The 25,278-nt window shown below is 38.5% G+C and overlaps 1 pseudogene; it reads left to right on the forward strand.

Moving 5' to 3' along the window:
- The first annotated feature begins 7,171 nt into the window (after nt 1-7,171).
- On the forward strand, nt 7,172-9,179 carry LOC123600388 (annotated as a pseudogene).
- The last annotated feature ends 16,099 nt before the right edge of the window (nt 9,180-25,278 follow it).

The following is a 25,278-nucleotide window of genomic DNA, read 5'->3' on the forward strand; positions in this document are numbered from 1 at the left end:
TTCTCTGAATTAATAAACTTCATGCTGGTTAGTTCATTAGAAGGTAGTGAGGTTGGCAAATTCCTTTACACTTTCTTTTTAAAAAATCATTAAAAAATGATTTGTGATGCCTTTAAGAAAAAAAAAATAATAAATCAGTTTTTTAATCATGCTACAGGATTGATACATTCAACATTTCTGTCCAAAAGTAACATTAGCTCAATCTGACTAACCATTTGGGTAATAACTCAAACTGAGAAGGAGTACTAAGGTTAATTACATACTTTTTCTACAGCTCTATAATTGCTTCATTCATTTAAATTTTGCATCCCTAGGTAAGCGTCTAGCAGTTTGAATCCCATGGTCTCCTACTGTGTGTCAGAAATTGTTCATATTTCTTTGACTTCCCCTAGAGACGTCAGCCCAGGATTTAAGCCAGGTAGTCAAACCAAGATACTATGAGTACTTCCTTGATTAATACTAAAGCAAAAAGCACCCGGGAATGCTTTTCTCGAATAGCGTCCTTTCTGGGCATGTGTCCTGTTGTGGTTGTGAAAACGCCTAGATCATTTTTATTAAAGATTTCAGTATTCCTATTATCTGAAAGCATCAAATATGACCTGATGGTTGGTTTGAGGTATATGCAGATTTCCTTATTCAGAAATTGAACATTTTGTTTCTGTTACTTTTTATAACTTCAATATACAGATTCTGCTCACACAGAATCCTAAATTTTGTTAATTTTTAAAAAAAATTTTACATTTATTTATTTTTGATAGGCAGAGAGAGACAGAGCACAAGTGGGGGAGGGGCAGAGAAAGAGGGAGACGCAGATTCCTAAGCAGGCTCCAGACTCTGAGCTGCCAGCACGCAGCCCGACGCGGGGCTCAAACTCACAAACCATGAGATCATGACCTGAGCCTAAGTTGGATGTTTAACTGACTGAGCCACCCAGGCACCCCACACAGAATTCTAATAATATATATATGCACCCAAATCTTCTTTACACTTTCCCTGGGCTCCATAATCTAAATAGTTATTAGTTTAAGTCTGGACCAGAAGCAAATTCGTTTGAATGAGCTTGAGTGTTGCTTCTTCGTGTGAAATTTCAATATACAAAGGAAATACACTAGTATCACTTATTAATGGCTGTTAATGGCCCCTAACTGCACACTGTTTGTAGGAGCAATCACAGCCTTGTTGTGAACTGTAAACAGAAGATTATCCTTTCACATGCAAATTGGCATTTTCTGCTTGGACAAAGGTAGTCTTCAATTGACAGCATTCTGCAGTTCCTATTCTTCCCAGGTCATCATCACATTTTGGCTCAGTACGTGAAAGGGCAGTGTGCAGATGAACTGACTTCAGGCTGGTTGTTTTCTGACCACACATGTGACAGTCCTTCTCCCCTGTTCAGTTCATGAGTAGCTGCTAAAAGCCAAGGGCAATAGCAGATTAACTCAGTGGTTCTTTCACTCTTGTCTATTAGGTCAGAAGTAGTAGTTCTGTGTGTACAAATGAGCTGTATAAAAAGGAAGGGGAAGAAGAAAAAAAGGCATCCAAAGTTGTCAGTCCAAATAAAAACACCTATATATGTCACTGTGCTAATAAGATGCCCAAATGTATATTGAACAGTGGCAGCTTAGTGAGATAAATACCTGGCTTCCAAAGATGGCCACTATGAAAGAATCAGTACTTAGCTGGTTGTATAAATTAGGCACAGGGTTGTGGCTAGGAGTACAGGTTTTGGAGTCAGACTGCCTGGGATAGAATACTTTGCTCCACCATTTACTTTTCTGTGACCTTGGGCAAATTATTTAAGCGTTCCGGGTCACTCTCAGTCATTATGTGACTCTTATACTTATTGTACCTAACATACAGACTGGTTGTAAAATTTAGATAATAGTAATCCATGTCAGTCCTCTGAAAAGAACCTTGTTCAATAAATGCTGGGTGTGGGGTGCTTGGGTGGCTCAGTCCATTGAGTGTCCAACTCGGTTTTGGCTCAGGTCATGATCTCACAGCTTCTTGAGTTCCAGCCCCGCATCAGTCTCTGCACTGACAGCACAGAGCCTGCTTGGGATTCTCTCTCCTCTCTCTGTGCCCCTCCCTTTTTGTGCTATCTCTGTCTCTCTCAAAATAAATAAATAAACTTAAGAAGAAGAAGAAGAAGAAGAAGAAGAAGAAGAAGAAGAAGAAGAAGAAGAGAAGAAGAAGAAGGAGAAGAAGAAGGAGAAGGAGAAGGGGAAGGGGAAGGGGAAGGAGAAGGGGAAGGAGAAGGAGAAGGAGAAGGAGAAGAAGGAGGTGGGTGCCTGGGTGGCTCAGTCGGTCAAACGTCTGATTTTAGCTCAGGTCATGATCTTTTGGTTTATGAGTTTGAGGCCCGTGTCAGGCTCTGTGCTGACAGCTTAGAGCCTGGAGCCTGCTTCCAAATCTGTCTCCTCTCTCTCTGCCCCTCTCCCACTCCTGCTCTGTCTGTCTCTCTCGAAAAATAAAATAAACATTAAAAAAAATTAAAAGTAAAATAAAATAAATGCTGGTTATGATTATCCTTATTGAGGATAATGCAATATATAATCACTAGATGGAACCATATAAACTCCTTAAACTCTCTTAAAATAATTGGATAATTGAAATAAAAAAAGCTAGACCTGGAAGCAAGAGAGCCATGATTAAATTTTGTATCTTTCCTTCTTATGTGGTGTATTGCAAAGAGAATGGAACTTGGCTTTGAATCCTGATTTCTTGACCTATTTAGTTATGAACTGTGTGAATGAGGCTAAGTTACTTGACCTTTCTTAGTATCAGTTTCCTCATTTTAACTATAGTTATGATTCTACTTTTCTCAGTATGTTAATGCAAAGTCCAATTTAGATAGCATATTAAGTGTTCATAGGCCAGAATGGCAACTCAACAGATGTTTTTTTTCTATCTGGATCAAAAACAATACAGTTGGACTTGAGTTTAACATGATAAATATCACAGTTCTGCACCTTAAAAAAGCAGTTGGGGTGCCTGGGTGGCTCAGTCAGTTTAGCGGCTGACTCTTGATCTCAGCTCAGGTCTTGATCTCAGGGTCCTGAATTCAAGCCCCATGTTGAGCTCCACATTGGGCAGGGAGTCTACTTAAAAAAATTAAATAAATAAATAAATAAATAAATAAATAAATAAATAAATCCCTTAAAAAAAGTATTCAGATATTTGTTCAATAAAAATTCTCAGTGTACATGATAAGTGTCAAAACAAAATGTAAGAGCGGTAAAGAGATGCAGGAATTATCTAGAATTCTAATATTCAAAGAGAATCACTTCTGACACTTTGGAAAACAATATTTTTCCAGATATTGTTCTATCTGTTTATAAATATTTATATTTATGTTTATATGTATGGATTGTTATATAAATGGGTTCGTAAAATGTTTTTCTGTAATTTGATCCCCTGCCTTGAATACATTGTGGATATCTTTTGAATCAATACTTACAGATATACATTATTTTTAATGACTGCATAGGATTGCATTTTAAATTTCTCACAGAATTTACTTCATCAGCATCAAACTGATACTTAGGTTATTTCCAATTTAATAACAGTGCTACCACACAGCATGCATATGTAACCCAGATGCGCTTGTATCTTTGTGCTTGAGCTGTTTCCTACATGTAAGTCCTGACCTGTAGAGTTGCTACAAGGTAGACACAGCTTCTATTTTGATGTAATTTCTTATCCTAATTGCTTACATTTCTTGCATAATTACAGCAAACATCATTATTTTATAATTTTTTTTTCTTTATATCACAGTGAGGAGTTAAAGGGTTTTGGGAGGGTTGAAAGGTCTGAGGCATCAGGCTTGGGCCCATAGTTAGTGTTTGCAGCCCTGTGTTGGAGAATTGAAGGTGCTATGCTTAAGAGAACCTCCTAGAGACCGTGTCTGGTCTAAGGCAGCCAAAGGACAAACAACGTAGCCTCTGTCCTGTGTAGATGCTCACTACAAGGGGGTACATAAAAAGAAAAAGAAGGCAACAACAACAAAAAAGCCGGCAAAATGTTCTCAAAATGTTTCCAGATTTCCCTAAGCAACTTGAGTCTTTTTCAAAGACAACCTGATATAAATCACCAGAGAATTCATTTTAGATTTCACTGTTTTTATAAAGGTGCTTCTTAACATTCTGATCTATCTCAGGAAACAATGTCAAGGATTATGAATCATACACATTTTAGATCATAGGCTAAAAGTGTATATATGTTAAATAATGAGTTATGATTTATTGGGCCTTGATTGTGTAGCAGCAGTGTGATTAATTCAGTGTTCTCAATAACCCTAAAACAAGCTTAAATTTTTATTCTCATTTTACAGATAAAAAAAATTGAGGCTCTATGCTTCGGATTCTGTGTCTCCCTCTCTCTCTGCTCCTCCCCCGTTTGCACTCTCTTTCTTGTCTCTCAAAAATAAAAAAAATAAATAAACATTAGAAATTGTTTTAAATAAAATAAAAAAAAAAAATTGAGGCTCCAGAGAGTTAGAGTCATTTGACTGAAAACATAAGTAGTGCAGCCACATTTTCATAGCACACAATACTTTCTCTCAATAAATTCCTTTTAATGTGATTATATTAAATTGTATGATTTTATTTATTTGTCTATTTATAAAAAAATTATATTATAGGGGTGCCTGGGTGGCTCAGTCAGTTAAGCTTCCAACTTAAGCTCAGGTCATGATCTCACGGTTCTTGAGTTCGAGCCCTGCATTGGGCTGTGTGCTGACAGCTCAGAGTCTGGAGCCTGCTGCAGATTCTGTGTCTCCCTGTCTCTCTGCCCCTCCCCCACTCACGCTGTCTCTCTCTCAAATAAATAAATAAATAAATAAATAAATAAATAAATAAATATTTAAAAAAATTCTTAGGAAGTTTATATTATAGAAAGTGTTGATTAAATGTGATATTTCTAACAATTTTGATTTGAAATTTTGCTATAGGGCTTTGATACGGAATGTTAACATTTCTATGCCATGTTTTAAGACAAAAGCAGATTCAACTAAAATTATTAGGACTTATTTCTTCTTTTTCAGATGTAACCCATTGTATGTAAAAGCATACAGGGAGTTACATTCATATGTGTGCATGTGTTTATGTGAATAGATGAATGTATAAATTTGTGCGTATACACACATGTGCACACATAGACATAAATTATATCATTTCAGAAAATAACCGTATCTTATATTTTTGTTTGATAGAACTGTAACTAGCTTTCTAGGCTCTATGTTTGGTAAGGGTAGGCATAAACAAAAATAGTTGCTGAATAAATATATTGACTTAAGCTGTGCTGCAAGCCAAAAAATAAGTTCTAAGAGTTGTCATATATTCTCTGTTAAGCTAAAGTTTAATCTTTGGCTATAACGTATTAACTTTTATAATTGTCCATGTCACATCCAAAAAGTGTCTAATCTATAGTGTATGGAGTTGGTAATCCCAAACGAAGCATTTTGCAAAATAAATCTCTATAAGCCATCTGTAAATAATTTAAAAATGAGTTTGATTTGGCTATAAGCAAATATCAAATTGATATCTAAATCATGATATTCATTTATTTCTTGTCACTGATGTGCATATACTTCCTGTAACTTGTGTATACCCATATGAGAGGCAGTATAGCGTGTAGATGTGTGCTCTGGAGCTAGACCACCTGGGTTCAACTGCTAGTTCAGTTGTTTGGGCAGATTAGTTCACCTCTCCACATTCTGGGTCATCTTTAAAATTGGGGATAATAGCAATCATTTGATAAGGTTACCATGAGGGTAAATTAATTAATATAGTAAACACTTAGAACAGGGCTTAACCCAAAGGGCCAGTAAAAATTAGTCTTTAAAAGCCCCTTTCCATCTTTTCTCCTTTCCACACCCTATAAAACTTCAATATTTGGTCTGTGAAACACTTTTGTACTTATATTTTTCCTTCTTCTGCACACTAATAGAAATGTATTTCAATCTTATTATATAAAATATTTTCATGTGGTAATTACAGAAAGAAAACATGATTTGGAGCAAAGTGTGGGAGCTTCAGAATCAAGAAAGAGTTGGGTTCAAAATCTGGATGATCACTTAATTATTCTGTGATTTGGGAAAATTACTAAGTATAAAGCCTAATAAAATAAAGATAATCGCCCATATGCATTATCTAGGTGTAGTGACTAAAAAATGATAAGTGCTCACAAATAAAATTGTTTCCTTTAATAAATGTGAAATTCTAAATGGCTGGACCATGTCCTTTTTATCTGAGTTTGATTGGAGCTCAGCTCAGGACCACATGTAGGTTCAATCTTACTTAGTTATATTGTGATTTAAACCAAATTGACACATTTACCCAGGTTAGATGGCATTGAGCAATGCTGGATTCTGGGACTGAAATGATATCATTGGTTCATTGCCCTACTTTGATTCCCTCTGGTTGGCTCTATATTAAGGAAGGCACTCTTTTCTTTGTGGTGAGACAATTGCCAGCAAATCTAGACTCCTGTATTTTCTTGTTAACAATCAGAATGGAAATAAAATGCCTCTTTTTTCACAAAGTCCAACCAATGTCCAGGCTTGAGTATCATTGGTTATGACTTTCCCTAGGGCCAGAAAGTTCTGGTCTACAGTGTGAGGAAGCAGTGTCTCTCAAAGACAATGCTGGTGCTCCACCCAGAAGTATGAGAGGAGGCTGACAGCATCCTCTGCAGATGATAAAGGTCCTCAACTGAGTACTAAAACCTACCACATAACTGACAGCTTCTTCTCCTCATGCTTCTATACAATTCCATATTTCATCTTACTGTCATCAGAGAAAATCTCCCTCACACCCTCCCAGCCATGGACCCTGACACTGAGAAGTCCAGATTAAATAGCTGAAGCTCCATTTGTGCTATAGAGGGTTCGTGGATAGCAAGTCTATGAAAGCATTGCAGGAATGGCTGCCACAGCTGGAGTTGATGTAAAGTTCAAAGAACATTACAAGTATGCAATTTTCACATAAGCTAATACAATTCAAAGAGCAAAGGAGTTAAAAAAATTGAACGGAAAATATCTTTATATTACAGGTTGTTATAATTAGTGGGTGATAGAAGGGGTTTTATAGAGTCAACAAAAATTTGAGTATCAGGGACAGGTTCGGGGCTGCGCGTGGTCTCTATTTCCTCCTGACCTTACCAAACAACCATGTCATCAGAATCAAGCAAGACACGGAAGCCCAAAGTGATCTGAAGTGATGGAACTCCATCTGAAGGCAAGCGTAACCGTTCTGACACAGAACAGGAGGGTAAATACTACAGCGAGGAGGCTGAGGTGGACCTGCGGGACCCTGGGAGAGACTATGAGCTGTACAAGTACACGTGCCAGGAGATGCAGAGGCTCATGGCTGAGATCCAGGACCTGAAGAGCCGAGGAGACAAGGATGTGGCAGTTGAGATAGAAGATCGGAGGATCCAGAGCTGTGTGCATTTCATGACTCTAAAGAAGCTTAATTGATTAGCCCATATCAGGTTGAAGAAAGGAAGAGACCAGACCCATGAGGCCATGCAGAAAGTAGATGCCTATCACCTGCAGCTCCAGAACCTGTTGTATGAGGTGATGCACCTGCAGAAAGAGATCACCAAATGTCTGGAGTTTAAGTTGAAACATGAAGAAATTGATCCGGTCAGTTTAGAGGAGTTTTATAAGGAGGCTCCTCTAGATATTAGCAAGGCTGAAGTCACCATGGGAGACCCTCACCAGCAAACCCTGGCACATCTGGACTGGGCCTGGAGCAGCAAAAAAGGCTGGCAGAGAAGTACCAAGTGTGCCTGTCCAACAAGGAGAAGATCCTTCAGGAGATTGAGGTGAAGAAGGAATACCTGAGCAGCCTCCAGCCTTGCCTCAATAGCATCATGCAGGCTTCCTTCCCAGTGAAAGAGTACCTATTCATGCCGTTCGACCAGGCCCATAAGCAATATGAGACAGCTAGACATCTGCCACCGCCTCTCTATGTCCTTTTTGTCCAGGCCACTGCGTATGGGTAGGCCTGTGATAAGACGTTGTCTGTGGCAATCGAAGGCAGTGTGGATGAAGCCAAGGCTCTATTTAAGCCTCCTGAAGACTCCCAAGATGATGAGAGTGATTCCGATGCTGAAGAGGAGCAGACCATGAAATGCCGGCTACCCACACTGGGAGTTCAGTTGGATGACAAGCACAAGGAGATGCTGAAGAGGCACCCGCTATCTGTCATGCTGGACCTGAAGTGCAAAGATGACAGTGTGCTTCACCTGACTTTCTACTACCTCATGAACCTCAACATCATGACAGTAAAGGCCAAAGTGACAACCGCCACAGAGCTGATCACCCCCATCAGTGCAGGTGACTTGCTGTCTCCTGACTCAGTCCTGAGCTGTTTATATCCAGGGGATCATGGAAAGAAGACTCTGAATCCAGCCAATCAAAGTTGATAAAGTTGGCATCCTGATTTTGAGAGACTATGTACTTGACCTAGGTCACCCCTATTTGTGGGTACAGAAGCTAGGTGGCCTCCACTTCCCCAAAGAGCAGCCCCAGCACACGGTGATTGCTGACCACTCGCTGAGCACCAGCCACATGGAGACCACCATGAAACTGCTGAAGACCAGGGTGCAGTCCCTCCTGGCCCTCAACAAATAGTTTGCATCCCTGAAACATGGCATTGTACCAGTTACCAGTGATTGCCATTACCTCTTCCTTGCAAAGGTTGTCTCCCGCCTGGTAAAGTGGGTGACAATTGCCCATGAGTATTACATGGAGCTGCATTTCACCAAGGACATTGTGGAGGCGGGACTGGATGAGGACACCAATCTTTACTACATGACACTCGTGGAAAGGGGCACAGCCAAACTCCAAGCTGCCGTGGTGCTGAACCCCAGCTACTTCTCCATTCCATCTTCCAGCTGTGTCTGAACTGGAAAGGAGAGAAAACTAATAGCAACGATGACAACATTCAGGCCATGGAGAGCAAGGTCAACATGTGCTACAAGGAGCTGTGCGGCCCCGACCCAGCCGTCGGCTCTTGACCAACCAGCTGCAGCACCTGTGTGTGTTGCTGGACGTCTACCTGGAGATGGAGAGTCATGACAACAGCATGGAGGGGCCCAAGGGATTTCCCCAGGAGAAGATGTTGGACACTGACCTCCCACTCAGCCTGCTGTTTTCCCCTAGGCCCTAAGTACTGTGCCTCTGCTTTCTGTTCTGGCCCACAGGTGGCTCTTGATATTCTTCAAAGACAGATTTTTTTTTATTTCTAGCCTATTAAAGTGGCACTTTACCACGTAAAAAAAAAAAATAAAAAAAATTGAGTACCTGTCATCTGTGGGTCCCTGTTCCTTTTTGTGCTACCCATCTGCTCTACTAATCCTTGTTCTTTGGGTCAAAGCACTTTTGATAATTTTTTATACATTTGTTTGTATGTTTCTTTACAATATGTCTACTTAAGGGCAAAGAACGTATCTGCTTGTTCTTCAGTTTACAGGATGGTTTCTCAACTTTGGCATTATTGACATTTTGGGCCAAGTAAGTCTTTGCCCTGTGCCCTGTGAATTGTAGGAGCCCCAGCCACTAGATACCAGTAGTATCCCACCTGCCTCATCATTCCCAGATACACAAACAAAAATGCCTCCAGATATTGCTAAACATCCCCTAAGAAACAAAATTACTCCTGATTAAAAAACACTGGTGTGTACTCAATACCCAGCACAGAACATGGTACACAGTAGGCATGAACTGTTATTTATTTATGGAATCGATCTCTGCTTCCAGAGAATACTGTTGTATTAGGCAGTTTATTTCTTGCTCTTGAATCCCAACAAAAGATGATACCCATGGATGAAATACAAGAGTCATGGTAGCATGAAACTTTCAGCAAGCTGTCCTTTGTGACATTTTACTTTTTGTTCGTTGTGTTTTTGCTTGTTTGTCTTTTCCTCATGATTTTTTATGTTTATTCTGAGGCTATATTTGACATTTTACTCCAATCATCCTATTATTTTGCTTGTGTTCATGGCATCTCAAGTTTTAATTTCATTTAAAAGAGAGCTCCAACCATTCTGTGGTGATTGGACAGGGAAAGTTTTATTTCTGTAATGTAGTAGGAATTCATTATTAAGATTTATGTTAGATTAGGCTGGTATGGACACACATATAAATGGAAAAAGAAATAAAAATTGTTTAGGTTTACTGTGGCTCTTTCCACATTTCATGTAATGATCGCTAGTGGTCAGCAGAGATCCGGTGCTGGGCAGGTGTTAAGATGGCTTCTTCAAAACTCTGGGAAACACTTAAAAAATGCAGACTCCCGGATCCTGGTTTCAGAGTTTCTTATTTGATGGTTCTAGGGTGGGACTTGGAAATCAGCAACCATAGGATTCAGATATGTGGCCTACTTCAGTCAATGTCTTGTGATAGAAAGACTCTTCACATAAGATATTAGTTCTCATCTTAGGGGTCTCCCACTAAGGAGGTATTTTAATTCCTTCTGTGACCTTCAACCAGTCAGTGGTCAAAGCTGTGCTGTTGATTCAGCTGATTACTTTGTTAGGAACAAAGTAAGGGCTAAACCATGTTTGTGGCCTATTGAAAAATCAGTTTGTTTCTCCCTATTTGTGGTTGCCCTGCATGTGTAATTATATTTTTATGACAATGGCTGTCCATGCCTTTGCCTCTTTTAAAAGCTTCAGGAAGTGAATTGCGGTTCTTTGTGCCCCTAATTGGATCATGGACAGAACAATTATGTGCTTGCTGACTTAATTTCCCAGTGACCTCTTGGGCAGCCTTCAGAACTGCCTGTGGCACCATGGTCACTAATGTCTGCAGGTGCAAACCGTTCATGCATGGAAGGAAAGCCACTTTCAAACTTTAACTTCCCATACAGCCATTTTATGGAGACCAGCCTCAACTATGGAGACACAAGTTCATCCTCACTTCTAGGTTCCCTTCCAAATCACTGTTGTAAAGTCGTTTGCCTTCCCAGAGTATTCGTCTAGGTTTTCTCAGATGCTGGCCTGTAAATCTGCATATCTGATGTTCTAAAAGAAGAATGTGGATTTGTACATTTTCCTGAGTAACTGTAATTCCTGGTGGGTGCTTTGGGCTCCCAATTCATCTAAAAGAGGCTGGCTATGTCCTTGAATGGCATGACTCACTTCTCACTACTTTTCTCATGAACTGTAATTGTACATTAGAACAACTTTTATAAGTAATCTGCCTGTAGTGTTTATTTTTCCTTTTCCAGAAAAACTTATGGAGGAAAGATGATCACATTCCATATCCTTACCATGAACCTGCTTTTTCTCCTGCTCAGTCTAATGAAATGTAATATCCAGTTACTTTGAAGTCAACACACCTGGCAGTGTCTATCTAGGCATGTTCTAGGAATAACAGCTGATGTAACCACTCATTTCAGGCCCACATGTGTTAGTTTTAATACACCTGGGGACCTGTCTGTGTGAGGAAGGCTAATGACTTCTCCCTGTTCACGCTGTATGTGCAGTTTATGCTCATGTCCTCTACTTTGGATCATTTACATCATTTTACAATAACTGTAATTGACTTTTTGGCTCAAGTGTTCCAAACTCTCCTGTAAATTTATCTAATACATATTGTCTAAACCAGGAAACTTTGGCATTTACTAAGACTTCTTACATGTTACGTAAATGTTTATATACTTTACCAATCCCTTGTGATAGAATTATAGGGTCTTCCCACTGCAAGGTACCCTTAAAAAGCATTAATTCCACCACATCTGTGACATTAATTAGGAAACTAACACCCAGGGAAGTTAAATATGCTGCCCCAGGTCACATTACCAGAGAGTGGCAGGCCAGGTCTCTGTCGCCTACTGGTTCAATCTTCTTCGGCTGATAATTAAAATCCAACCAAGATTTATTCAGGGTAGGCTGCGTGCTACCAAGGACTGCTGTGAAACCCAACGATTATGTGCCTTGTCTTCCTCAAGTGTAGTGGAAGCTTTTCCTTGGATTTTATGATCTTTGGAATTCTGACTCCGAGGGTATGGATCTGCTCTGGGCTAAGCTCTGGAAGTAATTAAATTTATAAAACACATTTTCTGCACTTATAAGTCTCATGTAGTGAAAGATCTAGATAAATAAGGGCATATTCGTAATTCATAGCTATTATTCAAGATGACCAGTGGTATATATAAACTAGTTTGAGAACACAATTGATGAGAGAAAATTAATTTGGCCTTCCCTGGGTCAGAGGGCACAGAACACTAACAACAGGATATGAAATTGAACCTAGAGGCCATGAGGAATGAATTGATGTGTCTGCCTGGTTGACCAGTAGGCACCGTGGAGAATACAGCACACTTCAGATACAGGGCACGGTACAAATAAAGCAATGGAAGATGGGAGCTTAAGGCTTTCCTGGAAGACGGATGGAGTCTCAGGCTACCTTGTTGTTACCATAGCATTTAGCACAATGCTAAAAACATGCTAAGCACTCAATAATGCTTATTAGATGAAGGAAATGCTATTTCCTACAAAGTGTCCAAATTTAAAGAGGCAAGGAAGCCATTTTTTCCTAAATTGGCTTTTAAATAAAGATGAAGATCTACAATTAGGAGGGTAAAGGAGCATTTATTAGTAAATGAGTAAATCCATTGATTATAGGGAAGCAATTATTAACCCAGAATGCCAAGCCAAGAAAGCAAAAGGTTGTGCCAAATTAACAAATTTACTACCTAATAAAGCTAAAAGAAGGTTAACTAAGTGCATTCAATAAAAGCCAGTAAACGACCACATAATTAGATGCAACAGTTAATAAAAGCCAGTAGGCACTTTACCAAAGCTAATGAAGAAACTGTTTACAAACTAAGACTTATGGGGCTCAAGCATTTTTATGTGCCATATTAGTGATGAGGGTAGGCAATATGTTTTGGTTTCCAAATCCCGAAGAGGAGAAATGGGAAGAGGGACTAATTCAATTAAGAGAAGGGGATAGAAGTAAAGGAATAGAAGGTAAAAACAGAAGGACACTTTTAAAAATGTGCCCGGATCATGAGACCAGGCAACAGTAATGGTGCCCTAGTAGCAGGAATCTCCTAATGAGTTTTCTACCATCTCCTTGAGGATGCTGCTGTCCCTCACAGATTGAAAAATACAGCCTGGTGGATGGTCTTCTTTGAACACTTCAAGAGAATTAGGGTGGGAAATTTAATAACTGCTAATAAGTTACCTTTGTATAAATATGTAGATATTCTCGTAAGGCTTCTGGGAATGTCAGTAGCATAGAAGTAGTGTTATAAACAGATATAATTTCATGTTAAACCAATAATAATCTGAAATTTCTAGTAGTTGGTTACTAAGCAACCTAGTGCTTAGCTTTGCCTGCTTAAATGATAATGATAGATAAATAGATAGATAGATAAATAAATAAAGTTGGTTATAAAGAAATATTCCAGATTTCCAGTTATTTTGGCCAGCTGTATAATGTCTTTTATAGTGCAAACCATAGATCTGGTAGTATAAAAGAAGGGGTTTGTCAGGTCACTGCTAGATTATACTTAAAATAACTGGTAAGAAGATCTTCATGGATATCTACATGTAACCAAAGAATGTTTTCTCAAGGGACTTTGGGCATTTTTCCAAAGCTTGCTTTTTATCTTTTTTAACTTAATGCTACCTCGAGTCAGACAGACCTGAGGACTCTCTTTCTCTTGCTAAACAGAGGCATCTTATTACTTCTAACCCAAAAATGTTCAGGTGATACTCTAAAATTGTATCAAAGGTATAGATTCCAGTGATAGTGTTTTGTTGTGTTATGTTAAAATTTATATTCCTACCAAAGAAAGAAAACATAAAAATCCACAGTTTTAATTTTAATCCATTCTGTTAACTTTTCAGAATTATCTTAGAGCCTAGCTGAGTCACCTTCTCTTGATTCCTCAGCCATTTTTGTGTCTAGGCTCTTGTCTTTTCATGCTACTGGGCTGGATAGGTCTTAATCCTGGGCTGAACAGTTTAGTGCAACATGGTCTTAAGAGGAAATGATTTCAATACAAGATTCCTATATTCAAATATAGAAAGCTGTTTTGGATTTTAGAACCAGATGGAGTATGTATAAAGGGCTGTAAAAGATCTGGGGCTCATCGGGGAAAGCAATCTGGACACAAATCTCATCAAGCTGCCTCTGGTCAACTCAGCTACATCAAGATAACTTGGCCATTCTTGATGTTGCAACAAATAGAAACTTACATAAATGGACTCCAGAAGCAGAAAGAAAATTCTTTCTGTGCTCTCTTCATGTGACTCTGGACTATACTACCTGTTATGAATTTCTAATTTCTTTTAACATGAATCTTGTGAAAAGATAGAACTGGCTTGGAATTAAAAACAAAGCAAAACTGTGGAGTGACTCTTGAGCAGTTAGGAAATGTCTTAGAAGGCTTGCATTTTGAACAGAAGAGTGTTAAGAACAGAACCATTAGTATGTGAGCATTTAACTGGAAATGTTTATTTTAAATCAAGTACAGTATTTACTTTAAGAGAAGAATGTTAAGTATGAAGCTGTTATTACATAAATATTTAACAAGAAATAGAGCAAGCCAACCCTTACCTTTAAAGCACATTGACAGCAGAGTGGTCTCACATCTTGTAGTTTCAAAGTTCATGAGGTGTGTCATGGAAAATCTGAAAAAGTGAATTTGACCACTGTGGGGGTTCTAACTTCAGTCAGGAAAACAATAGAAGTCTATTACATGGCATAGGGACTTCTAATTGTAGATAGGGACCATAGAAAATAAAAGTAAAAATGTTAAGAATTAATTTAGTAACTAATCCAGTCTTTCAAAAATATTAATTAATTCCCTTCCAAGTGTCAGGCCCTGTGCTGGTCTAGGTATGTATTCATAAATAGGAAGGACACGTTCCAGTAATAAGTGAGGGTGTATGCTTGTAAAATACTCACTTACTAGGTTGCAATGTTCTCTCCACATAGGAGGAAATGACACTCCTAATCACCTCAAGAAGAAGCATTATATTGCTAATTTAAGTCATTCTACAAGTATGCTTGAGCACTGAATATGAACCGAGCAGAATGCTGGTTCCCAAGGGTACAATGGGGACCAAGACAGATCAACTCCATGCCATCCCAGAGAATATAGTCTGATGGTGAAGACAGACAGTTAAACCAACAGTTAAAATCATTTATAAGAGGGAGATCGCAAGGAAGTTCAATATTGTGGGAGAGATGATAGCAGGGATATCTATCTGGTCCAGGAACTACCAGGAAAGATTTCCCAGAGGAAGTGGAGCATAACCTTCAAATTAAGAAATCCTCCATCAAATACTTCTACTTCACGGTTACACAGTTAGGCCCTCACATTGATCTTTGTTGATCTGTGGCATAACATGGAAATATGGCCTAACAGAAAGAAATTAGCAACTACCTCGTGTCTTTAGAATGAACCACAAATTCAGAATTAATCCTAACAAGCAGAGTCTGGTGTCAGTGAGGCAGGATCAATCCATCACAAGGTCTCCGAAGAACTGGTGGTCTGTAGTATGCTCCATGGACTGAGAAATAATGAAATAGGTTGTGAAGTTATATATCTTAGGTTTTATTTGTCAAGAAATGATAACCTAAGCATTCTATAACGATGTGAAATAGAGAGATGTCTAACATCCAGCACTGTGCCCTGAACATATAATGGTCAGTTGATGACAGGGAAGAGAATGATAGTAGGTGGTGAGGAGTTAAAAAACTATTGGTATCTGAATGTGGCTTTTATACACCCCAAAAGTCATGTCTAAGACCTTCTTCAAGGTATTTTCAATTCATAAGGAAGGGCTTATGAAGCAACTTTGAGTGTTTATCTACTCAGCCCTTATTTAGACCTTTGCCTTTACCACAGCTCCCAGAGCATTCTGATTGAGAAGGATGGAGAGCTGCTTGTTTGGGAAGCATCTAGAATGTTGATTAGAGCCATATCAAATATAAACTGAAGCTTGCCGTGGCTCTCAGTGTCCTTTAAAGAAGTCAAATCTGGCTCCTTGTTTTGTGAAGGTAACATCCATGTTTCATTCTAAAGAGGTAAAAGGACACTAAAATTTATTGTGCCTGTGCTAAATGCCAGAAATACGTACTTATAACCACATTTCTTCCTCAGTGAAGTCCCATGAGGCAAGTTGTGTCCTCATTTTACACAGGAATTAATTGAGGCCCAGGGAAGCTAAGTCATAGGCCCAAGTCCATATATTGTGATTGCTAATAAATGGGGGGAGCCTGGGTGTGAAGCCAGGAAAACCTGAGCTCCATATTCATTACTCTGCCTGATTATGTAATAAAATCTCATTTTATATAGTTATTGTGAAGAGAAGTATCAGTAATGCTTCCCTTACAAGGTGTAACATAGTTGATGATGTTTTATTTTCTAATATAGTTAAAAGTATTTATATGCCTACTAGATACTACTGGTGCTTACAATGCTGTTTTTTGTTTTTTTGATTTTTTGTTTGTTTATTTGTTTTTTATCTATTAGATATGATTGGAGATTCCATTTCATCCAAGTCCTTAGTGTGCATTTTATGCCACTTAAAAAACTTAAACTATGAACCCTTCACGTATGTAAAATAAATCATCAGTTTTAATGATATGCTACTAGATGATGTTTAGGATTGCAAATTCAAACATTGTACTGTACTCATTAAAGTAATGCATGGTTAGATGCGTATAAATATGCCCACAAGTTTACATATATAGTTCAGTATTTTCTAATTATATTCTGATAGTTACCAGTTTTTTATGTTCAGTGGCTAATGGGCTGCCTTAAAAATAGTCCTTTAGTTATGGACAAATAGTTAATGGATATACTGACATATGAATTATGCTTACTGTGCTAATTATGACACCTATAATTTGATTGTAAACCTACAACATTGAAAATGTCTCCAAGCCACCTGATTACTGATATTATCTAACTGGATAGTCTTGACCGAATTTCCTAGGCAACTATGACTCTTTTCCAAAGACATTAGGGGTATAATTTGAAAGGAGTGTGTGGGAAGTATTGTATCGTCAGATATTCAGCTAACAAAGAACAGAATTGCTGTGCCTCTAACTGGTGCTTTGAAGTTCACTCTGTACTTCCTTTCTCCTTCTATTGTGTAATTTCATTTAAACATCTGATTATGAGAGAAATTTGGAGACAAAGAAATGGTGTTTGATTAGTTAAGGCCAAATCTCCCTTTGACATTGTCCCATCTCTTTCCCAGGTAAATTTGTTTGCTAAAGATCAACCTTTGGAATTTGCAGCATAATTGGCAGTGGCCAAATGAAAGCCTCATTTGTGTTTAGCACAATGATATTCCTGAGATGAGCTGGTTATATAAACAGTGAACCTAAAAAAGAACGAAAGAATCCTTTTGAACAATTTTTTCAGAGTAAGTTATAAATACATGTTTTAAAAGGACACTATTTGCATGACTAAAAAACATGCATTTGGCAGTGTATCCAAAGCTTGATTTCAGTTACAATGGCATCGTGTTTATGACACTACATCTAATGCTAAAAACATGCATTTTGAATAGAAAGTTGATATAATGTTTCTCATCCCTGTGACTTTATTTTCAATTCAGTTGAAAATTAACAAGCCTCTTTGTGTTTCAGTTTGAGGGAACAAATATAGTTTTGAAGAGTTTTAAAAACTTTTCTCCTGTCTCCATTTTGGGAAGGAAAGATGGATTTTCAAAACCTAAATTCCTCTAACAATTAGCACCATATAATGGCATATTTTATTTGTTTCTTTTCTTTTTCCCCCTACATACTCTGTAATACAGGGAGATTGCTCTTAAAATCAGTAACTGCATCTCTGCAAAAGCAATTTATTTAATTTTAAAATTTATGAAAGCATCTGGATTCTGGAGTTTATCCATTTTGAATAAAGTTGAGAAGTAGAGCATATTTAAAATTCCCTTGGATTTATTTAATGTGAGGTCTGTCCTTTCGATTTTCTTCAGAAACCATTCAGGTTTCTTTCACAGATACTGCTAAATCTCAGATGCTCTACATCAGAAGGCTGTCCTGACAGTTTTCCATAAATTGGTAGGAGTCAGATGCCCAGATTTTGGCATCATTAGAATGCTTAGCCATCCACACAACTAATGCCAATTGGTTCCTTTTTCTTTTTCTTTTCTTTTCTTTTTATTTTCCTCTTCACCCCTACCAACTTCCATCTGAGAAATGGACCAGAGTATAAGACTAAAAGAGGTGGGAAGTAGGATAATCATTTTTCTTTTTCTCTTGCAACCCCCCCTGGAAGGCCGTGAGAATATAAAGGTTCAGGCATCAGGATCTCACAGAGTCCTTTTTGTATCTGTCCTAGACTTGTTCTTGTCTACCCAAGAGTTTAGTGAAGGAAATGGTTGTAACCTTCCTCCATATTCACTTTATTCTCATATCACCTCTTATTAAACATATTTATTTTCATCATCCTTCTCCAATAGAAGCTTTATGGAATGCATTATGTACCTGGATAATGTCTAAAAGACTCAGTGGTGATTGGGTTGAGTTTAGAGTAGCAACAACAACAATAGTGATAATAGTAGTGAACCCCTATTGAATATTTTCTGTATGCTGGAAATATTTTTTTTTTTACTTACAATAGCCTTATAGAGCAGGTACTGTTGTTATCCCAAATTTAATAATGAAGAAATAATGCTTTTATTTTCTTTTAGTTTTTAAGTTTATTTATTTTTGAGAGAGAGAGAGAGAGAGCACAGGTGGGAAAGGGACTGAAAGAGAGAGGGAGACAGAGAATCCTAAGCAGGCTCTGCACTGTCAGCATGGAGCCCTACGTGGGGCTCTAACTCACAAACCATGAGATTGTGACCTGAACTGCAACCGAGTTGCACGCTTAACCCATTAAGCCACCCAGGTGCCCAAGAAATAATGCTTTTAAGTTTGACAAATTGCTCACAGTTACCCAAACTATAAGAGCTAAGATTTCAAACCCTAACAGTCAGACTCAAAGTCTTTGTTTTAAGCTCTATGCAAATTCTGACGCCAGACGTCAAATCAAAGCCTAGTGTGGCTCAATTTCCTTTCTTTTCTTCATTCATTCAACTTACCCTGTGTGAGCTAGACAAGTTCTCTGCCTTCATAACAGAAAATTATAATAGAAAAAAACAGTTAATAAAAATAGGAAAAACAACAAATAAGCAAGCAAAAAGAATTACAGAATTGCAATAAGTACTATGAACAAAATAAACTGAGTGGACTGATATTATATAAGGTGGTCATAGAGAGCTTCTTTGAATGATGACAGTTAGGTTGATACTTGAGTGATCAGAAGGAGCTAGGCATCGAAAAGACCAGGGAAAACTGTTACAGGTGGAGGGAACAAAAATGTAGAACCACTGTGATGGAAATAAACTTAGCACGTCCTAGGAACGTGACAACAATATGACAACAATGTTTGTATGAGCTGTGCATAGTGAATAAGGGGGACAGAATACCCAATACAGTTAGAAGGTCTGACAGGGTCCAGACTGCTGGGCCTTAAAACTAAAATTGTAGGGTGCCTCAGTGGCTTAGTTGGGTGAGTGTCCTGTCTGACTTTTGATCTCGGCTAAGGTCATGATCTCACAGTTTGTGGGATTGAGCCCCACGTTGGGCTCCATGCTGACAACGTGGAGGGAATCTCTCTCCCTCGCTCTCTCTTTGCCCCTCCCCAGATTTCTCTCTTTCTCTCTCTCTCTCTCTCTCTCTCTGTATCTCTCAGGGAAAACAAAACAACTAGAATTGCCCTGTTAAATTTTAAATAATAGCTGATGCCTTTTTTGTATATCTCAAAGATTGCTTGGGACATACTTATACTGAAAAAGTCATTGATTATCTGAAATTCAAATTTAACTGGGTGTCCTGTATTCTTATTTGGTAAATCTGCAGCCCTATCTATAATTAATGATAACTAGGCAGAATTTTTATATCAAGTGATACAGAAAGCTACTATTTTAGAAAAAAATCTTATGAAAGAGGATATCATCATATTTCCAGTTTTAAAAGACCTTTCTGGGGGTGCCTAGGTGGCTCAGTTGGTTAAGCAGCCGGCTCTTGATTTTAGTTCAGCTCATGATCTCACAGTTCCTGAGATGGAGCCCCACATCAGGCTCTATGCTGACAGTGTGGAAGCTGCTTGGGATTCTCTCTCTCCTTCTCTCTCTGTCCCTCCCCTGCTCACTGTCTCTCATTCTCTCGCTCTCAAAATAAATAAGTAAAACTTGAAAAGTATAAAAGATCTTTCTGGTTACTTGAAGAGATTTAAAGGAGATAAAATATGGAAAGGGGTCACTTAGGAGCTCTGACAGTTGCCCAGGGGGAAAGACAATAGTTGCTTAGACTAGCATGATATAGATATGGTTTATTTTGGTGTCAGAACCAACTGAATTTGCCGGAAAATTAGGTGCTGAGTTGAAAGAAAAAAACGGGCTAAGTACAACCCCCAGATTCCTGTGGAGTGTGGTTGTTTTTACTGCAGTGCAAAGGACTCGGTTGGCCAGGAGCTGTGAGTGGGAAGACCATGCTATTTTGAGGCATCTGAGATATTCAAGTAGAGATGTCACAAGGATACCTTGATGACTGATTGAAAGTACCTCACCCAAGAGCATTTTCCCTGAGATAAATAGAAAGGATGGCAAATAGAAGGAGTGACTTTCCTGTGCTAGGAATTACGGTGAGTACTAGGGATATGTCAAGGATTAGAACAAGTGATTTTTGGAGAAAAGCTCATGCTTTAGTGGAAGCAGATATGTAAATAAGGATTTTTCAACTAGTTAATTGCTATACAAGAGGCGTCTTCAAGGTTGTGTGTGGGTGTAGGGGTATGGAAACAGAGAGGGGATGATGAGTTTTGCTTAATAAAGGGTTATATGTAGATCAGGCCTTCAGGGAAAGCTGGGGATTTGTACACAAAATAGCATGGGGAAAGAATGTGGTAGAGTTAGGTTGTGGGGCTGAAACAGTGGGGTCTGTATTGGATGAGCCATGGTGTCACTGTTCTTAAGCCAACTGGCCTATTCATTCAGAATTTTACATTTTGTTCATATTAGCTTTATACACTGATAAAATTTACTCAAAATAATAACAGGCATGTCTATACACTTTCCAATTTTCCCTTGTGTCATAAAAAAGTTGAATTTTCATCCTGAAGTTTTCTTAATTTAGTATACATTTTCTTCCCACTTTTAAGTCTGATATAAGTTCAGCCTATTTCACAGTGAACCCTATGGAGAAATATGGAAAGATAATAATGAGATACGGTGGTGGAGACATAGTGTTTTCTAGTTTGTGATACCATATTAAGTATTTATTAACCATTTTATACAGTTACCTCAAACTTCTCTTGGGACTAAGGCATATATGGGAGGTAGAATTCTGTTGCTGCCTTTGGAAGTTGAGCTGCCCTTCCTCTAGATGTTTTTTCCTTACAAAAATACTCTGAGTCACATATTATAAGAGGATGCCAAAGTGCTTTTAACACTAGCCGTGCAGGAAGACCCGAGGGCACCTAATACACTGTGAATGTGTCAGAGTTTGGGGTTTTCTTATAGGCAATATTTTGTTACTTTCTATGAGGTCACAAAGGAGCTGTGCGATGAAATTAAATCACTTGTACATTTTGAGTAATCTTTTATAGATATTATTTATGAAAATACATTGGGTTTTTAAAATTAAACATTGAACTTCTAACAAATTAAACATAAATAATTAAGCTAATATTAATGGAAATGGATTAATGTTCTAGGACCTTTTTTTAAAACTAAAATGAAATTGAGCAAAATAATACAGATGAATACTTAGAATACTTGCAGCATACAACTTGGTGGACTCCCTGTGCTTAATCTGCCTTCCAGAGAGAATCCGCAGCTGCTGTTTTGTGCTTTTGTGTAAACTGAATTCCCTCCTGATTCAGGAAGCAGCTCCATGGAGCAAGGCCTTCATCTCTAATTGCCACATGACTCAGCTCTTCACCTGTCAGTGTAACACCTAAGTAGGTCATATTCTGAACAGCTATTTCACTATAGAGCAAGGGAAAAATAAGGTGCAGTCCTCTCATGTAGGACTCGTGTGACTTCCCTTGGATAAGTTTGGGATCCAGTCAGATATTCATTTCTTCCTTAAAAACAGTTCAGAACATTGTCTATTTCTCCTTAAATCCAGACCCCACTCAGCCTACACTCAATGGACTGGAATGCATACAGAGGTAGTGAGTCTACTCAATTCTGGAATGACAATCCTGCAAGAAACATTAAGAAATCATGCACTGCACCCCCAGCTCTCCTCAAGACCATGGTAGAGACTGGTACCATTCCAGGTACAGATCTGTCTTAATTACTGAATAAGTGAAATACATTTTTTCACCTTCTTCAATGTTTGTTTTCTCAGCTGGACAGTAAAGACTTGTGTCTAGAGTCCCTTTGCATCCAAAAATGTTTAGTTCAGCCCTGGTGACTTGGAAGGGCCACAGCATTTATGGCCTTGTCTGCCCCCTTGCTCAGCATATCTTTTTTTAGCCACCCTCACTTCTCTTCCTACCAGTACATGGAGGAATTAGGTGCAGCTCTGCTCCAAATGAAAAGAGTAAAAATACTTATAGTGGAAAGAACATGAGTTGAGAAGTCAGATGGACCTGAATTCAAATCATGCCTTTGCCCCTTTGTATTTTTGAAAATTTGTTTAAGTTTCTTAATTTTTCCAAGTCTCAGTTTCTCCATATATACAATGGGTTAAATGAAGCTTCCTTCCAGCTTTTGCAAATGGCTGTGGGGATTAGAAATGACTACGGAGAGAGGGTGGGATTGTGGCATAGTTATTAAATCTCTCCCAAATCTACATAGAAGCTATCTCTAAGTCCCTCCAAATATCAGCAAGTGGAGGTATGCGGAACCACTCATAACAATGAAAACCAAGTTATAGTAACTCTGTGAACAGTAAAAGATGGAAAATGAAGAGATTCTGATGACACCAAAAGCCAGAGAACCCCCGAATTTTCCAGATTCTCATGGGAAAGTATAGGCCGATCTGATAACAGCAGCCAAACCTAGGAAAGAACCTTGCTGCTTCAGATGAACTGGGGAGACTGTGTGCCTGGATAGCTCAGTTGGTTGAGTGCCTGACTCTTTTGATTCCAGCTCAGGTCATGATCTCACGGTTCATGGGTTCGATCCCCTCACTGGGCTTTGCACTGACAGTGTGGACCCTGTTTGGGATTCTCTCTCTCTCTCTTTGTGCCCCTCTCCCTCCTCTCAAAATAAATAAATAAATAAACTTAAAAAAAAAAAAAGATGCAATGGGGAGAGTGAGAGTTACACAGCACTGGAGAGTCTCAGCTCTAGTAACAAGCCAAAGCAAATTCCAGGACAGAATTGCAAACCAGTGAAGAACTGTAGGGAGTAGAGCCTATACTGAACAGGACAAGAAAACAGGGGAGAAGAAAAAGAGAAGAACCAGACAAAGGCAGGGGAGGGAGCAGCAGACACAGATTTCAGAAAGGGAAGGCCATGCTTTTCAACAATTAATGAGCAGGACAGGAGGAGGCTCTGGGGCTGTGAGACTAAGGAAGATAATGTGGCTCATAGGCTCCTGTTAAGAGTCCGAGAAAACTCATTTCACAGAACATCAGAACCAGAAAAGGAAGGCAGTGGAATTCCACAAGTGAGCTTTTATTAAGAGAGAATGCAAGACAGTGGAAATGAGAGAGAGAGAAAGGAATGATGCCCGCACATACAGTGGAGGCATTTCAGGAATTATGGGCAAACACTGTCAAACACTGTGACCTAATATTCTACTACAATGAATTAAACAGTAACAGAAACCATGAGTGAGCAGCATAACAATAATAAATAGAACTTCTTGGATATGAGGTGACTGGAGACAGAACCTCAGAACTTGGGAAAGAATTAGAAGTAAAAGAAATGCCACTTTTGAGAGGAAGTCTAAACTAACAGGACAACAGAGGAATGCTTCTGAAAAATGCCTTAAGAGAGATAAAAGAAGGAATGAGAAAAGATCTTAAAACCTAACGGGTAAGAGAGGAGTAAAAAGTCATCAAATCACTCAAGAGAAAGTGATAGAGAAGATGAGCAAAGACTGGCTATATACATGGTAGCTGTCCCCAAAGAAGAAACATGAAGCAGTGAGAGAGAACAAAAGCCAAATATTACAATCAAGAATGCTTTCTAGAAGTAGAGATATAAATGGCATACCACGTACTTGGGAAAAATCTAACTGCGGCAGGTAACATCAAGATACAGTCTAGGGGCACCTGGGTGGCACAGTTGGTTAAGCATCTGACTTGGTTTTGGCTCAGGTCATGATCTCACAGTTTTGTGAGTTTGAGCCCCACATTGGGCTCTGTGTTGGTCTTGTAGAGCCCACTTAGGATTCTCTCTCTCCCTTGCTCTTCCCCTCCCCCACTCACACTGTCTCTGTCTCTCTCAAATAAAATAAAATAAAACTTAAAAAAAATTTAAAAAAAGATATAGCCCATTAAAACCGTGGCTTAAAAATATAATAAAAAATGAAAAGAAGTCCCTTTGCATCTGGGGAAAAAATAAGTCATTTAAAAAGGAAAGAAATTAAATTGTCATCAGCCTTCTTAAAATCAATAGTTTATGTCAAAAGATAAGTTTAAATGAAGGAAAATGAGAGCTTAGAATTTTATATCCTTCCAAACTAACCTTCCCATTTAAAGGCTCCAAAAAATGTACCATGAACACTTAATATTTCAGGAAATAAAGTTATCATAAGATTTCCTGAGGAATCTACTACAGAGCAAATAAAACTGGTGATACTGTGAAAAATTACAGGAGTCTATATATATGTCTGTGTGCATCTTCAGATGGAAATACACACTTGCAATGACACATTATTGAAAAGTATTGAACCGGAATTGATAAAAACTGTAGTTGAAAGTACTGAGGTAGAGGAAAATCACGGGAAAGAAAAAACATGTTGAATGACAGTATGAAGATGCAATAGCAAAATCCAGACTCAAGGACACAGTAAAGGTGCATCCTTTGTGCCTTTTACCAAATAAAATAAGAGAACAGATAGATACATACAGAAAGACAAAGGTCAAGAGAAAAAGTGTGTGTGTGTGTGTGTGTGTGTGTGTGTGAGAGAGAGAGAGAGTGCGAGCGCTTGGCTGGGGGGTAATCTAGAGATAAAAAAAAATTTAGGAGACATCAAATAACTACAATAAATGAATTTTATTTCCATCTTCAGTTGAACCAACTGTAAAAATTATGAGC

This window comes from Leopardus geoffroyi, chromosome D1 (genome assembly GCF_018350155.1).
Source record: "Leopardus geoffroyi isolate Oge1 chromosome D1, O.geoffroyi_Oge1_pat1.0, whole genome shotgun sequence".
Taxonomy (NCBI): domain Eukaryota; kingdom Metazoa; phylum Chordata; class Mammalia; order Carnivora; family Felidae; genus Leopardus; species Leopardus geoffroyi.